The following is a 15,910-nucleotide window of genomic DNA, read 5'->3' as shown; positions in this document are numbered from 1 at the left end:
TGTTGTGAAACCAGTTACAATACATATGCATCTAACCATTGCTATTATGAATGGATGATATATAAAGCAACTTGATGTTAATAACACATTTTTACATGGTGAATTAGAAGAAAATGTTTATATGGATCAACCTTATGGGTTTGAAGTAAAAACACATCATCCTCTGGTTTGTCATCTAAAGAAAGCTATCTATGCACTAAAACAAGCACCTCAGACATGGTATGAAAAGTTAAAATGTAGTTTACATACCTTAGGCTTCAGAACATCCAAAGCTAACTCATCTATGTTAATTAGAATAACTCCTATTTCATGTTGTTATATTCTAGTATATGTTGATGATCTAATTATCACGGAAAATTCTGATAAAATCTTGGATGATTTGATTAAGTCTTTAATAGTAACTTTGCTCTTGAAGACCTTGCGACGCTTAGGTATTTTCTTGGAGTGGAAGTATCATGTCCTACAAATGGAGGTATGTTTTTGTCTCAAACAAAATACATTACTGATCTGTTGTAGAAGACAGACATGATTGAGGCAAAACCAATCTCAACTCCAATGATAAGTGAACCATTACTTTCTGTTCATCAAGGTGAAGACTTTCATGATGTGTATATGTATCGTAGTACTGTTGGTGCATTACAATATACTACTCTTACACATCCTAAGATATCATATAGTATGAATAAAGCATGTCAATTTATGTATTCTCCTAAAATTGCTCATTGACAACACATAAATCACATTCTAAGATACCTCAAAGATGCTTTATCTCATGGTTTATGGCTTAGACGTACTAATGAATTATCACTTGTTGGTTTTGTTGATGCCGATTGGGCTTCTGATCCTGATGATAGAAAGCCTACATCACACTATTGTGTTTACTTTGGTAACAATTTAGTATCTTGGAGATCAAAGAAACAGTCCATTATATATAAATCTAGTATTGAAGCTAAATACAGATGTCTTGCTTTACTTGGTACTGAATTAGTATGGATTCGTTCTCTATTATTTGACTCATGCATCACTATACCTCATCTTTCTATTGTGTGGTGTGATAATTTGAGTGCAGTTCACGTAAGTGCTAATCCCATATTACACTCAAGAACGAAACATGTTGAATTTGATATTTACTTTGTTTGGGATTTGGTTCAAAAGAAGAAAATCTATGTATGTCATCTTCCAGCGTCACAACAAGTTGCATATATTCTTACCAAACCATTGTCTACTTCATCATTTCACAAGTTGAAGAACAAAATCACACTTATTGACGCAACAACCATTAGTTTGCAAGGGGGTGTTAAGACAACCCATTAGTTATTGGGATAGTTGCAAATTTAGCAATTAAATTCAAAATAATTAAGTATGTAGCAAGATTTTAAAAAAATTGCAAATATAGCAAAATTTGTCAAATTCTATCAATGATAGAGGTCTATCACCGATAGACTATGTTGTAAATATTCGTCTATCACTTATAGATCATACGAATCTGTTTGCGATACAAGTCTATCAGCGATAGTTTTACTATATTTGTAAATTTTTTTAACTGTTGCTATATCTTTAATTATTATTTCTTAAATGGTCATCCATTACAATTACCTTTAGTTCTTCTCATATTCTTATGATTTATGGCCCATTATTGCATAGCCCATTGTGAGCGAGTATAGAATCAAGTTTTTTCTCCCACCCTTTTTTTTATAAATTTGGATACTAATTCAATACAATATATATATATATATATATATATATATATAAAAAGCGAGGGTTTTCTGTTGAAGAACCTTCTCTTCTTCTCTTTTGTATTTTGTGAACCCAATTTAAGCTTTCAACCCAATTTACTTTTGAAATGACTTTAGATCGTTTTTGGTAGGGGATGTTTTGAACCTATAAGAAAAAAAAAGGCATGCAGAATAAATCCAAAAATCATGTTTCTTCGTTTAAGATCGTGGAGGAAGGGAGTAAAAAAGATGAAATTATTTTGACGCTTTTTATAATAAGAATTAAGATTATACCCAATCGTTGTCCTCTTTTCGAAAGAGTAAAACTTGGGTGCTTGCGGGTGTCACCTACACCTGCATCCTTCCACGTGACCCATTTTTATGATGCCACGTTTCAATCTTCTTTTTGATTATTTTTTAAAAAGAAATTATTCTCTTTCTTCTTCCTTCCTCCACCATCTCCTCTCTCTCCGTTTTCTTTAATTTCTTCTTCTTTTTCACTTTTTTTCTTCATCCAAATCTCCATTTCACTTCTTTTTCCTTTCATCATCTCCGAATCATTCTTTGTTATTTTTCTCCTTGGTTTCGAGTCTTTTCTATTTTTTATTTTGTTTGATTTTTTTTTAACAAATATGGAGTTAGTTCTCTTTTTATTTAAAGAAAAGATACCAAATATGCTTTAAACCAAGATAAAAGATTTTGATCGTATTTAGGAATATTTTATCATAAATACCTCCTTCCCTTCTTTTCAAAGAAAAGACTTTCTTCCCTCTTTCAAAACCAAAAGTTCTCTAAACAATCTATTCTTCATAGCTTCTGTTTAGAAGTTTATATTTTTGTTGGCGAAGAATCTGCACGAAGGTAAATTTGTTATATTCTTTATTTTATGAGAATTCTTGATATCTTTACGAGTGATTTCATTGTATCGAGATAAGATATTTAAAGAAGACTTTTATAGCAGAGAGTCTTGTCACCACGTGCCCGAGACGACGCAGAACGGTCGACGTCCTCAAAAGAGTTAGTTTTTTTTAAAAGAAAATAAGAGTCGTCACCAATCATTTTTACAGTGTGATTGAACACCGAAATAAAGTTAAACAATTTTTAAAAAATGGTCTGCGAAAAATAGAATTGAGTTCCGAATTCATTTGTGTGTAAATAAGATATTAGCACTCTACAACACCCATTTAGAAAAACAATGACCAAATTTCAAACCTCGAATTGAAAATATTTTATTTATTTATTTTAAAACTAATGTCTTATTTTACCCCTCATTACTCCAATATTGAAGCAATAATCTCAAAAAATAAGTGAAATAGATATTTTAATTAGACTATATATTGAAAGAAACTTCTCATTTTAAGAAAATGGAGAATTATTACAATTTCTCAAAATCTATCATAGGTTAGTCTTCGATTAATTTTTTTTTAAAACATTGATTAAATTCATTTTTTCTTGGGATCATATCTTGGACTTTCAGGAGTGATTCATCACTTCAAGAAATCTAGAAAATCGGACTCCCAAATTTTCTAAATTTCATCGTAGGATTTTATTTAAAGAAAATGGTTAAGTTATTAAAAAATATTCATTTAGGAAACTACTCTAGATTAAATTTTGAAAGTTTAAAAACATTAAAAAAAATTATAACATTAGATAAAATTTGCTAAATGATTAACAAAGAGTTTTTTTTTTAAAAAAAAACATAGAGACTTTTAAATTAGAATAATTTTAAAACATTGAAAAACTTAAAATACAAAAAAAAAAAATTAGCTTTTAAGTGCCTGTAACAATAATTATTAGGATAGTAGTGAGAATAAGTAAAAGGAAGAAAAACATAATCATGTAAATAAAATAAGGAAAGAAACAAAAAGAAGCAGTAATGAAAAGAAATATATATATATATATATATAAAGTAATAATAATAAGATAATTAATAGAGAATAAATAGTAATATAAAAAGAATATCAACGACTTATAGTAGTAATAGAAAGAAGACATCAATAAATATAAATATGAGTACCATAACAATAATATATATATATATATATATATTTATAATAATTACATAATTCTCTATTGTTCATTCCTTCCCTCCATATTTTTAGAAAGATGATACTGTTCATTCCTTCCCTCCATATTTTTAGAAAGATGAAAATAAAGATCGAGAGTTAAAAATTCTCTATCATTTAGGGAGAAGAACAAAACTAAGGTTTCTTCTTTTTATAAAAATAACAGTAAAAGTAAAAGTAAAAGAAAGCCAAAAAAAATTAAAAAAAGTCTTATACAATTTTTTCTTTCTCTCTATCTTTAACGAAAAAAAAAAGATAACAAAAAAGATCAAATCCGAAAGAAAATTATTGGTCGATGAGGTGCGAATCCTTGAGAGTAAAACTCTACCACATGTAACCTCTAACAAAGTTTATTTGAACACAAGATTTGATTTGGTAAAGATAAATAAAAAAAAATACCAAAACAAAAAATGGTAAAGATACTAACATAATGAAGTGAATAAAAAAAAAACCTACATTTTAGAGAAAACTTTTCTTCATATTCTCCCAATTTTTTTTAACAACTTTTCTCTAAAGATTTTTTTTTTTGTAAGAACTTTTTTCCTTCCATTTTCCAAATGACAAAGGTATAGGTATATAGACCGGAAGTGTACCATAAATTAGAAAAAATAATAAGAATAAAAATCAAAATTTGATATTATATTAATAAAATAAATTTCATTTTCCCAAAATAAATAAATTTAATTAAATGAGATATTTTGAAATTTTGTGCAAAATTAATTAATAAATTAAATGGATATTAAAAGATTTTTTTTAAAAAAATTGAATTTATTTTTTTAAAAAATGATATAAAATAAGTCAAAGATTTTATTAATGTATTTTTTCCTAAAATGAGTTGAAATATGTTTTTTTTAAAATATTTTATTTAAAACTAAATAAATTCTTTGATATTAAAAGATTTCATTTAAAATAAATGGATTTGTTTTTATTTTCTAAAACGATCAAAATCAGATATTATGTTATTACTAATTTTTTTTTACCATTTTTTAAAATAAATAAATAAAAGTTTAGTCATTATTACTAATATTATTTTTTTTAAAAAATATGTAGGATAAAAATAAATGACTACAAGTCTGATTATTTTTAGTTTCTCTTTGTAACCAAAAAGAGTATAAGGTCTAGGAGAAGTGACTCCTACGATGTTAAAGTATTATACCCGAGAAGTTTTGTATTTGTCCGCCGTCGAATGTCTTTTTCTTCACCTCCGAACTCTCTAAAAGTTCTCTGTAAAAATTGTAACCCACGTTGAAATGAGTAGATGATCGTTTTCGCACAAGAAAAACATTAAATAGTTTTCCACTTCTTTCAAAAATCGTTTCTCATGATTTTTTCTTTTCAGATATTTGTTATAAATTAATTAAATAATAGAAATGAGTATTAAAGTAATTTGGATCATACACTTGTGTAACATGGAGGCTCATTTAGGACATTTGTGAAATTTATTAGAAAATTAAACTTCTCAGGTAATATCATATACAATTTAGGCTATATGAGTTAACGATCTTAAATTTGCCTTCAACCATGAGCTTAAGCTTTTGGGTGAATTTGTAGTTTAATAAATAAAAATATGGTTTGAGATATACTATTAGATAATAAAAAATAATAATTTTTTTGTAAGATGGGAATTAACTAAGTCATTTTCTTTTTCTTTTTATTTTATATTTAACTTTTTTTTCTCCCTCTCCCCCATCTTTTACTGCCTTTGCTATACGGGAGCAAAATCCGAAGGTGGGAAGTGAGGATTTTTGTCATTGTGTATGTGTTAGATAGTGAAAGGGAAGTAAAGTCGTTAACCCGGTGCCCTCAGGTTCTACTGGTGACGAGGTCGGTAAAGCCATTGGAGAAACCATCTTTGAAGTGAACTTTTTATCTCCAATGAATTGAAGAAAGAAATAGAAGAGATAAGAGAGAATCCTTTGGGATTTAACTTCTGTTTGTGGGTACCAATAGAACATAATGAGATGCCCACAATTTACATTAAGATTATAAAACTTGCATGAACAATATTTAAATTCTGTTGATGTTTATTGGAACAATTTATTACAAATAAACACACTCAAAACAAGAGTTGAAATGGTAGAAATTCCACTTATTAGTACCATGATGGAATGACATGATTAAGCATATAATTCACTTAGACATATGCATAAACATTATACATATGATTCACCTTATACACATCGTCCAATCGTTAACCGACGCGGGGTATGTCAACAACCTTATCTTCTGTATTGCAAATAACCCAAACTCGGGTAGGATCATAATTCAGAATCACGGGACTACCGATTAGAATCTTGGTAGCCTTCACATTGGGATTCTCTGTTTCTATTATCCTAGCAGCAGCAGAAAAGTCTACGCCAACAAGCTCTGGCCATATAGATTTTCCTATTTAAGAATTATATATAGATTATATGTTAAATTTTGCAAATAGATATAATCTAAAATCCAACCAAAGTATACCCTTGGATAGAATATAACTCAAATTGCATAAACAGGTATCGGGGTATCGTTTTGGTGTGTATTGAATTGATATCATTTGACTTCCAATACTTGTGATAGTTGATCAAATTTATGTTAGTTTACAGACCATATATTTAATGGAAGTCGAAACAAAATACTCAAAAACAAATTGTTTTGAAATTAAAACAACTTTGGAACAAATATTTTTGAAAAATTAAAAGCAATTTGATAGGGTGAGTATTTATAATGGACTTACTTGTATCAAATTCTTCATCCATGTTGAAGGTTGGGTATATTATATGTATGAATTTGGAAGACTCTTTCTGTCCTTTTAATTCTGATTTGGGTATTTTACAGGCAATGGAAATGTGCCGTTTTATAGGCAATATTTGTGAGTTTCAAAACCCTGATCCGAAAATTGCTTTGGCATCTTTCCCAGCTCACGTTGTGGACTTTTGCGGAGGCTGCCTGGCTGACCGTCGATTCCAGATTCACAATCCTTCTTAGTTTACTTAAATTAACGCAGTCTTCTATATGTATTATAATATATTATCTGCAGATTCGTATTGAGATATTCATTATTGTTTGAGTGATCAGGTTGAAATTTATTATAATATATTATGATCTGCAGGTACGTATTAAGATAAACATTCTTTGATTGGGTGATGAGATAATATGGTCTCACGCTAATTTATACAAATAATTGAAGAATAACGTTTGTGAGATGGTAACTAATTTCATTTGATTTTATATTTATCTATTTTTTTCTCTCTATCTCCCTCGTCTTTTATTGCCTTCGCCTTGGAGAGAAATGAAAAACCAAAGAGGCAGTGAAGCCGTTGACCTACTGCCTGGGGTTGTGGCGGTGACGAGGGCTGTGAAGGTGTTGAGATACTATCTTTGAAGTGGATCAGAAATGGAAGAGATAAGAGAAAATTCTTTTGAATTTAAATCTTGGAATACATTTAGCTTGTCTACTTCTAAGAGTACATTAATTAAGATTATGTAGGAGTAGATTTAAAGCCCAATCCATTTTTGTAACACATTTTACAGAATCGGAAAAGTAAGAGAGGAGTAGAAGACCAGGGAGATTGAGATCAGTAAAAGATGGAAATATAAAACAAAATAAAAAAAGAAAATGATTCGCCAACATAAATTAATAATATAAAATTAATAAAAATTTCCAAATCACTTAAAAAGGTGTCTCTTTAATTACGTCACTCTTTTTCTTATTCCTTAGTTAACTAATTTATAAAACTTGAGGGGCTTCCCTTATTCGTTAGTTAACTAATTTATAAAACTTCAGGGGGACTTCGGGAGGAAAGTAAAGGAAATATAACCAATAGTTCATAAGCCTTCGTAGATTACGTATAACGTAACACATGGCATTTATACTCTTTGACTCGTGGGTGTTTCAACCTGTTATTGGTTATCAACCTTAGAATTTAACTAATTTAGTTCATACCTGTTATTGTTTGGTAATTTGCTAGAAGGGTCACATTAATTTTTACCGTTATTTGAGTTCTGATGGGATAAAAGACAAAACTTTCTCTAAATTTTCGTGGTCTTGGAAGCAAAAGCTTATAAAAAGATCATAATTTAACAGAATTGAATACAAATTTAATGGCTTTTATGATGTCGTCTAAGGATAAATACATTTTACTTTTTTGGAGTATTATAAAGTTAATGATTGTTTGAGTTTTTACTCTGTTTACTATCATTGTTAGATAGAACACGAAAATGTGTATAAAAACAAGTGCTCATTTAGCTAAAACCAAATTTAAATAACACATATATGACCCAAATCAATTAATCAAGTTGATTGAGTTGTGTAGTTGTATGCATTTTTTTGCTACTCAAACAATAATTTTGTTTGTCGTATATCCATAATCCATTATTCAACTTTCTAGTTAACATGACCACTCGATTTCATACACTTTTTCATGGTTCCAAAATCATTATAAGTTGAGCAAAATATCAAAGAAAGTTTACTTTTTAAATGACTTCACATAATCATTTTTTGGTATGCGATGTTCTGAACATATAAGAAAGAAAAACGCATATAGAATAAATCCAAAAATCATGTTTTCTTTCTTATTGTAAATTATTGATTTAGGTAAGAATCAAACTCTCAACCTAGAGGTTATGGCTATGGCGTGAAGCACATAAGAAATTAATAGCACATAAGAATTTATTAAAGTAAAATATTATTTAATATATATTTCAATTCTCATCCTTCAAAATTAATATTAAAATTAAATAAAAATCGATAACGTGACATATGCACGAGCTCTTAATAAGATATATACTATTAGATAAAAAAAAAAAAAAAAAACTTAAAATTATGTAAGATGGGAACTATGCCATTATCTTTTTCTTTTTATTTTACATTTAACTCTTTTTTTTCCCTTTCCCTCATTTTTTATTGTGTGCCTTTGCCATTCGAAGGAAAATCCGAACGTAGGAAGTGAGGATTTTTTGTCATTGTGTATGTGTTAGACAGTGAAAGGGAAGTAAAGTCGTTAACCCGATGCCTTCGGGTTGTGGCGATGACGAGGTTGGTAAAGCCATTGGAAAACCATCTTGGATGACCATTGTGCAACGCCCTTCTTGGATGTCCATGTACCGGGACCTCCATCACAACTTCGCATCTTCTGACAGATGCATGGTTGCCAATGTCACCTTGGCCTGTTCAGTAACTGTATTCGTGGACTTGAAATACTGCTCAACATCAAAGATGAAGTTTTTCAACGCCTTTACATCTCTCGCCCCACAAAAGGGCTTGGGCTCAAGAATCTTGATTCTGCCAACACGAATGGCTCCTCCAACTGGAGCTTGGTTTGCTAATGCTCGCATAGTAAGGTTCACTCCCGTGTTTACCTCTGTGAGCTCATTCCTCACGACATCGAGGGTTGCTCGAAAATCCTCCGTCATGCCGTTGATAATCTCCAACATGTTCTTTTGCGAGTTATCAAGCTCCATAACTCGTTCTTCCATCTGGGTGATAGAGCCCAATGAATTGTCCCCACGCTGTAGGTAACGTTTCCCATTCTCATAACTCGGGATTCCAGAGTGTCGACTCTAGTCAGTAACTCTTGTATGTATAGTCTGTCAATGCGACCAGACACCGCTTCAATGCCATCGGCCTTCTTGGCAATATCCTCAAGCCGCTGTTCCAAAAACCGAATGGAATCAGGAACTTCCACCAGGTAGAGCATCTGCTCTTCGATTCCCATAAGTCGCTCATTATGGGTCTTGCTAGATTGTTTCGCCACCGACATCTTTCTGTCTCGCACTCTCAACTAGCCAATTAGGCTCTGATACCACTTGTCACAATCATAACCCTTCAAACACGATGTGAGCGATTATGCGGCAGTTGTTCTAACTCGACGAACAAGTCAGTCGATCAAAATCCGCAAGTCGCGGACAACTTTAACACACGGTTCAACCTCCCCTCACGTTTTTAGAAAAATATTTTAGAAAACGTGAAATATGATTAAATTGATTGAAAACGTTGTTAAAACAAGCATTGAAGACTGTCAATTGCAATCAGAAAGCATAGATTGCAAAGAGTACGACAAGGCTTGAACGGAGATTCAATAGGTATGCCTCCCCTATAGTACATTTTGAACATTTTCAGTTCCGGTAGGCTTGTATATGAAAATGCCAAAACGTCACACCCAAAAATATTGACTTATATGTACAAGATATAAAGACAAGATAAATTAGAACTAATCAAAGCATACGACCATAGGTAAACACACTTTGGACAAGTACGTCCGTTGCACCTAGCTGGCCCTAGATTCGAGATTCACAATCCTTCTTAGTATACGTAAATCAACGCACTGTTCCATATGTATTATAATATATATTATCTGCAGATATGCATTATTTGAGTGATCAGGTTGAAATATATTATAATATATAATGATCTGCAGGTAAGTATTAAGATGAGCATTATTTGACTCGATGACGATATAATATGTTGTCACGCTAATTTATACAAATAATTAATGAACAATATATAGTGAGATGGAGAATTAGATAATAAAGTAGAACTTTTTAGTTTTCTGTGTAAGATGGTAACTAAGTTGATTTGATTTTATATTTATCTATTTTTTTTCTGTCTATCTCCCTCGTCTTTTATTGCCTTCGCCTTGAGAAACGAAAAACCAAAGATGGGCAGTGAAGCTGTTGACCCACTGCCTCGGGTTGTGTCGGTGACAAGGGCGGTGAAGGTGTTGAGATACCATCTTTGAAGTGGAGAAATGGAAGAGATAAAGAGAAAATTATTTTGAATTTAAATATAATCTTGGAATACCTTTAGCTTGTCTACTTCCAAGAGTACATCAATTAAGATTTAAAGCCGAATTCATTTTTTTTAACACATTTTAAAGAATCGGAAAAGTAAGAGAGGAGTAGAAGACCCGTTAGATTGAGATCAGGAAAAGATAGAAATATAAAAAAAAAAAGAAAACGATTCGCCAACATAAATTGATAATATAAAATTAATAAAAATTCTAAATCACTTTAAAATGTCTCTTTAATTATGCCACACCTTCTTTTTCGTTACTTAACTAATTTATAGAACTTGAAAGGTTAAATAATTACTGAATAGATCATGAGTAATATCTAAGAAAGTACTACTTGTGATAATTGATTAAATACATGTTATATAAATAAGTGTAGCATGAGTGGCGGCCTCCAACGACGTTCAGATGCTAGCAGATAGCAGTGGCTTTCGGCGACATTCAGATGGTAGCAAGTAGCAGCGACGTTCGAATGGTGGGTTGCGAGAAGAGGAAGAGGGAAATGGGGAGGATAGCGGCGACATTTGGATGGTGGGTTGCGATAAGAGGAAGAGGGAAATCGAGAAAGGGTAGCGGCGGCGTTCAGATGGTAGGTTGTGAGAAGAGGAAGAGGGAAATCGGAAGGATAGTGGTTGGGTTGCGTTCTGTGAGAAGAGGAGGCGGCAAATTGGGGGGAAATGTTGTATGGGAGTGAGGAAAGTGGGAGGGAAATGTTGGAGGGAAAAAGTAAAAAATGAGGAAGAAGTTAAAAAGAAAAAAAAACATAAAAAAATGATTATGTTTTTTTTTTAAAGAACATAAAAAACTGAAATTATATTTTTTTTAAAAAAAAACATATGCTCATGTTATTTTCGTTGTCATATGTATAAATTTTGAGTCATCATAAATTCATATAAAAAATTTAGAGTCTTTCGTCACGTAAATTACGTTGGCATAAATATGTCTAAAAAGCGTGGGATCTTTCGCCACGTAAATTAAGTCGACAAATGTTTAAAATATTTATCCACACATGATACTTGACCATAAATTAAAATAAACGTTGGTAGAAATCCAACTAAAAAAATTTAAAAGAGAGAAATAAAAAGTATTTTTATATTTTTATACTTAACAAAATAAAAATGTTAACTATACTTGACATGAAAAAGATGTCAAGTAAAAGTTGCATTATACTTGACACTAAAAGACTGTCAAGTAAATTATGCACTATACTTGACGTGGAAAAAAACGTCAAGTAAAAGCTAACGTAAAATAATTCAAAATTTCATGAAATTTTGCTGTATTCAAACTATACTTGATGTTTTGTTCGCGTCAAGTAAAAGTTCGTTATATTTGACGTTTTGTTCATGTCAAGTATAACGTGTCAAGTAAAAGTTCGTTATACTTGACATTTTGTTCTCGTCAAGTAAAAGTTCGTTATACTTGATGCGAATAAAACGTCAAGTAAAATCTCTCTTATACTTGACGCGAAAAAAACGTCAAGTAAAAACTAATGTAAAATAGTTTGAAAACTTTCGTGAAAGTTTCCCTTTTTTTAAACTATACTTGACGCTTTTCTTTTGAAATGATCATTACTTGACGTTTTTTTAATAAAAATGTCAAGTATGTAAAAGTACATAGTGTCAAGTAAAGTAGATTTTGTAGTAGTGATGTCTCATTTTACAGACAATAATATTCTAGAGGTTGGACACCCTAATCTGAAAATTCCAAGTTACCAAGTTGTGCTCCATATCTTTGATCTTAGGCAACCCTCGTTGTTGATAACCAATAGTTCATAAGCCTTCGTAGATTACGTATAACGTAACACATGGCATTTATACTCTTTGACTCGTGGGTGTTTCAACCTGTTATTGGTTATCAACCTTAGAATTTAACTAATTTAGTTCATACATGTTATTGTTTGGTAATTTGCTAGAAGGGTCACATTAATTTTCACCGTTATTTGAGTTCTAATGGGATAAAAGACAAAACTTTCTCTAAATTTTCGTGGTCTTAGAAGCAAAGCTTATAAAAAGATCATAATTTAACAGAATTGAATACAAATTTAATGGCTTTTATGATGTGGTCTAAGGATAAATACATTTTACTTTTTTGGAGTATTATAAAGTTAATGATTGTTTGAGTTTTTACTCCGTTTACTACCATGGTTAGATAGAACACGAGAATGTGTATAAAAACAATTGCTCATTTAGCTAAAACCAAATTTAAAAAACACATATATGACCCAAACAATTAAACAAGTTGATTGAGCTGTGTGGTTGTATGCATTTTTTTGCTACTCAAACAATAATTTTGTTTGTCATATATCCATAATCCATTATTCAACTTCCTAGTTAATATGACCACTCGATTTCATACACTTTTTCGCAGTTTTTTCCAAAATGATTATAGGTTAAGCAAAATGTCAAACAAAGTTTACTTTTTAAATAACTTCACATAATTACTTTTATTTTTTGGTATGGGATGTTTTTGAACATATAAGAAAGAAAAACACATATACAATAAATCCAAAAATCATGTTCTCTTTCTTCTTGTAAATTATGATTTTGGTAAGAATCAAACTCTAAGTTACAATCAGCACACAAGCAAAGTATTATTTAATATAAATTTTTTAATTCACACACTTCAAAATTAATATTAAAATAAAAAATTTAATAATGTGACATATGACACATACTCTGTCTCTTAACAAATTCGCCCTAAAAATAATATTATAATATTATGAGATATATACTATTAGATAATAAGAAAAGGAATTTTAAATTTTATGTTAAGATGGGAACTGTGCCATTATCCTTTTCTTTTTATTTTACATTGAACTCTTTTTTCCCTTTCCCTCATCTTTTACTGCGTGCCTTTGCCATTCGAGGGGAAATCCGAACGTGGGAAGTGAGGATTTTTTGTCATTGTGTATGTGTTAGACAGTGAAAGGGAAGTAAAGTCGGTAACCTGATGCCCTCGGGTTGTGGCGGTGACGAAGTTGGTAAAGCCATTGGAAAACCATCTTTGAAGTGAACTTTTTCTCTCCCATGAATTGAAGAAAGAAATGGAAGGGATAAGCTTTAAGATTTAAATTCTATTTGTGGGCGTACCAATAGATTAGATGAAATGCCCACAATTTACATTAAGAATATAATACGTGCATGAGCAATATCTAAAGATAGGTCCTTGTTGATGTTTATTGGAACAATTTATTCAACAATTTATTACAAATAAACACACTTGAAACAAGAGTTGAAACAGTAGAAATACCGCTTATTAGTACAATATTGGAATGACATAATGACATAGACATTATACATATGATTCACCTTATACACATCACCCAATCTTTAACCGACGTAGGGCATTTCAACAACCTTGTCTTGTGTATCGCAAACAACCCGAACTCGGCGAGGATCAAAATTCAGATACATGGGACTACCAACTAGAAACTTGATAGCCTTCACATGAGAATTCTCTGTTTCTATTGTCGTAGCAGCAGTAGAATAGTCTACGCCAACAAGCTCTGGCCATTGAGTTTTTTCTATTTAAGAATTATATATAGATTATACGTTAAATTTTGCAAATAGATATAATCTAAAATCCAACCAAAGTATAACCTTTGGTAGAATATACCTCAAATTGCATAAACAGGCATCGGGGTATTGTTTTTATGTGTTGAATTGATATCATTTGACTTTCAATACTTGTATAGTTGATAAAATTTCATTTAGTTTACAAACCATATATTTATTCGAAATCTAAACTAATTTCTCAAAAACAAGATTGTTTTGAAATTAAAACTACTTAGGAACAAGTATTTTTGAAAAATTAAAAAGCAATTTGATAGGGTGAATATATATAATGGACTTACCTCTAGCAGATTCTTCAGCCATTGTTGAAGGTTGGGTATATTATATGTATGGATTTGGAAGACTCTTGCTGTCCTTTTAATTCTGATTTGGGTATTTTACAGGCAATGGAAATGTGCCGTTTTATAGGCAATATTTGTGAGTTTCACAACCCTGATCCGAAAATTGCTTTGGCATCTTTGCCAGCCCATGTTGCGGACTTTCGCGGAGGCTGACTGGCTGGCCGTCGATTCCAGATTCACAATCGTGCAGGTTCGTATTAAGATATGCAATCTTTGAGTGATCATGTTGAAATATATTATGATCTGAAGTACGTATTAAAGATAAGCATTCTTTGACTCGGTGATGATATAATATGGTCTCACGCTAACTGGTACAAATTATTGAAGAATAATATTGTGAGATAGAGTATTAGACAATAAAGAAAAATATTTTTTTTAGTTTTCTATGTAAGATGGTAACTAAATTCATTTGATTTTATATTTATCTATTTTCTTCTCCCTATCTCCCTGGTCTTTTATTGCCTCGGGTTGTGGCTGTGACGAGGGCGGTGAAGGTGTTGAGATACCATCTTTGAAGCGGGGAAATGAAAGAGATGAGAGAAAATTCTTTTGGATTTAAATATAATCTTGGAATACCTTTAGCTTATCGACTTTTAAGAGTACATTTAATTAATTAAGATTATGTAGGAGTAGATTTAAAGCCAAATCCATTTTTTTAACACATTTTACAGAATCGGAAAAGTAAGGGAGGAGTAGAAGACCAGGGAGATTGAGATTAGGAAAAGATAGAAATATAAAACAAAATAAAAAAAGAAAATGATTCGCGAACATAAATTGATAATATATAAAATTAATAAAAATTTCTAAATCACTTAAAAAGGTGTCTCTTTAATTATGCCACAACCTCTTTTCCTTAGTTAACTAATTTATAAAACTTGAACAATATCTAAGAATTTGATCTTGGTTGATACGCTTATTGGAACAATTAATTCAACCGTTTATTATAAATAAACACACTTGATAATACTTAATATTCGAGTTGAAATATTTGATCAGTACAATTGAAGGGCATTCTTGAATTAATATATACGATTGACCTTATACATCACCCAATTTCTAACCAACCAGGGGATTAGAACAACCACGTCTTCTATATTGCAATCAACCCAAACTTGTGTAGCATCAAAACTATGAACTCTAGGAGTACCAGCTAGGATCTTGATAGCCTTCACATCGAAATTTTCTTTTTCTATGATCGCAGCAGCAACATAAAATTTTACCAAAGACAAACTCTCGTCATTCCATTTTTCCTATTTAAAGAATTATACTTATGCTAAATTTTGTCATACATATCATCTATAATCCAATCAAAGGATACCATTTTCATTGAATATAACCCCTAAATTACATAAATAATTCAACAAAAAAAATCAAAACTTCAAATTAATTAACAAAGCCAAATCTTATAACATAAAATATTTGTGATAATTGATCAAATACATGTTA

At 30.8% G+C, this 15,910-nt stretch overlaps 2 long non-coding RNA genes across 2 annotated transcripts; both read right to left on the bottom strand.

The window, feature by feature from the left end:
* Window positions 1–5,683: 5,683 nt before the first annotated feature.
* LOC105434832 lies at window positions 5,684–6,607 on the bottom strand. Its single transcript, XR_968923.2, has 2 exons — window positions 6,498–6,607; window positions 5,684–6,166 (listed from the first exon to the last, which is right to left on the bottom strand). It is a non-coding gene; the product is annotated as an uncharacterized LOC105434832 (long non-coding RNA).
* Window positions 6,608–13,692: 7,085 nt separating this feature from the next.
* On the bottom strand, window positions 13,693–14,533 carry LOC101214689. The gene is made up of 2 exons (XR_968922.2): window positions 14,405–14,533; window positions 13,693–14,074 (listed from the first exon to the last, which is right to left on the bottom strand). It is a non-coding gene; the product is annotated as an uncharacterized LOC101214689 (long non-coding RNA).
* Window positions 14,534–15,910: the final 1,377 nt, after the last annotated feature.

The sequence above is a fragment of the Cucumis sativus genome, chromosome 3, assembly GCF_000004075.3.
Source record: "Cucumis sativus cultivar 9930 chromosome 3, Cucumber_9930_V3, whole genome shotgun sequence".
NCBI lineage: Eukaryota > Viridiplantae > Streptophyta > Magnoliopsida > Cucurbitales > Cucurbitaceae > Cucumis > Cucumis sativus.
This window is presented reverse-complemented; position numbering and strand designations above follow the sequence as displayed.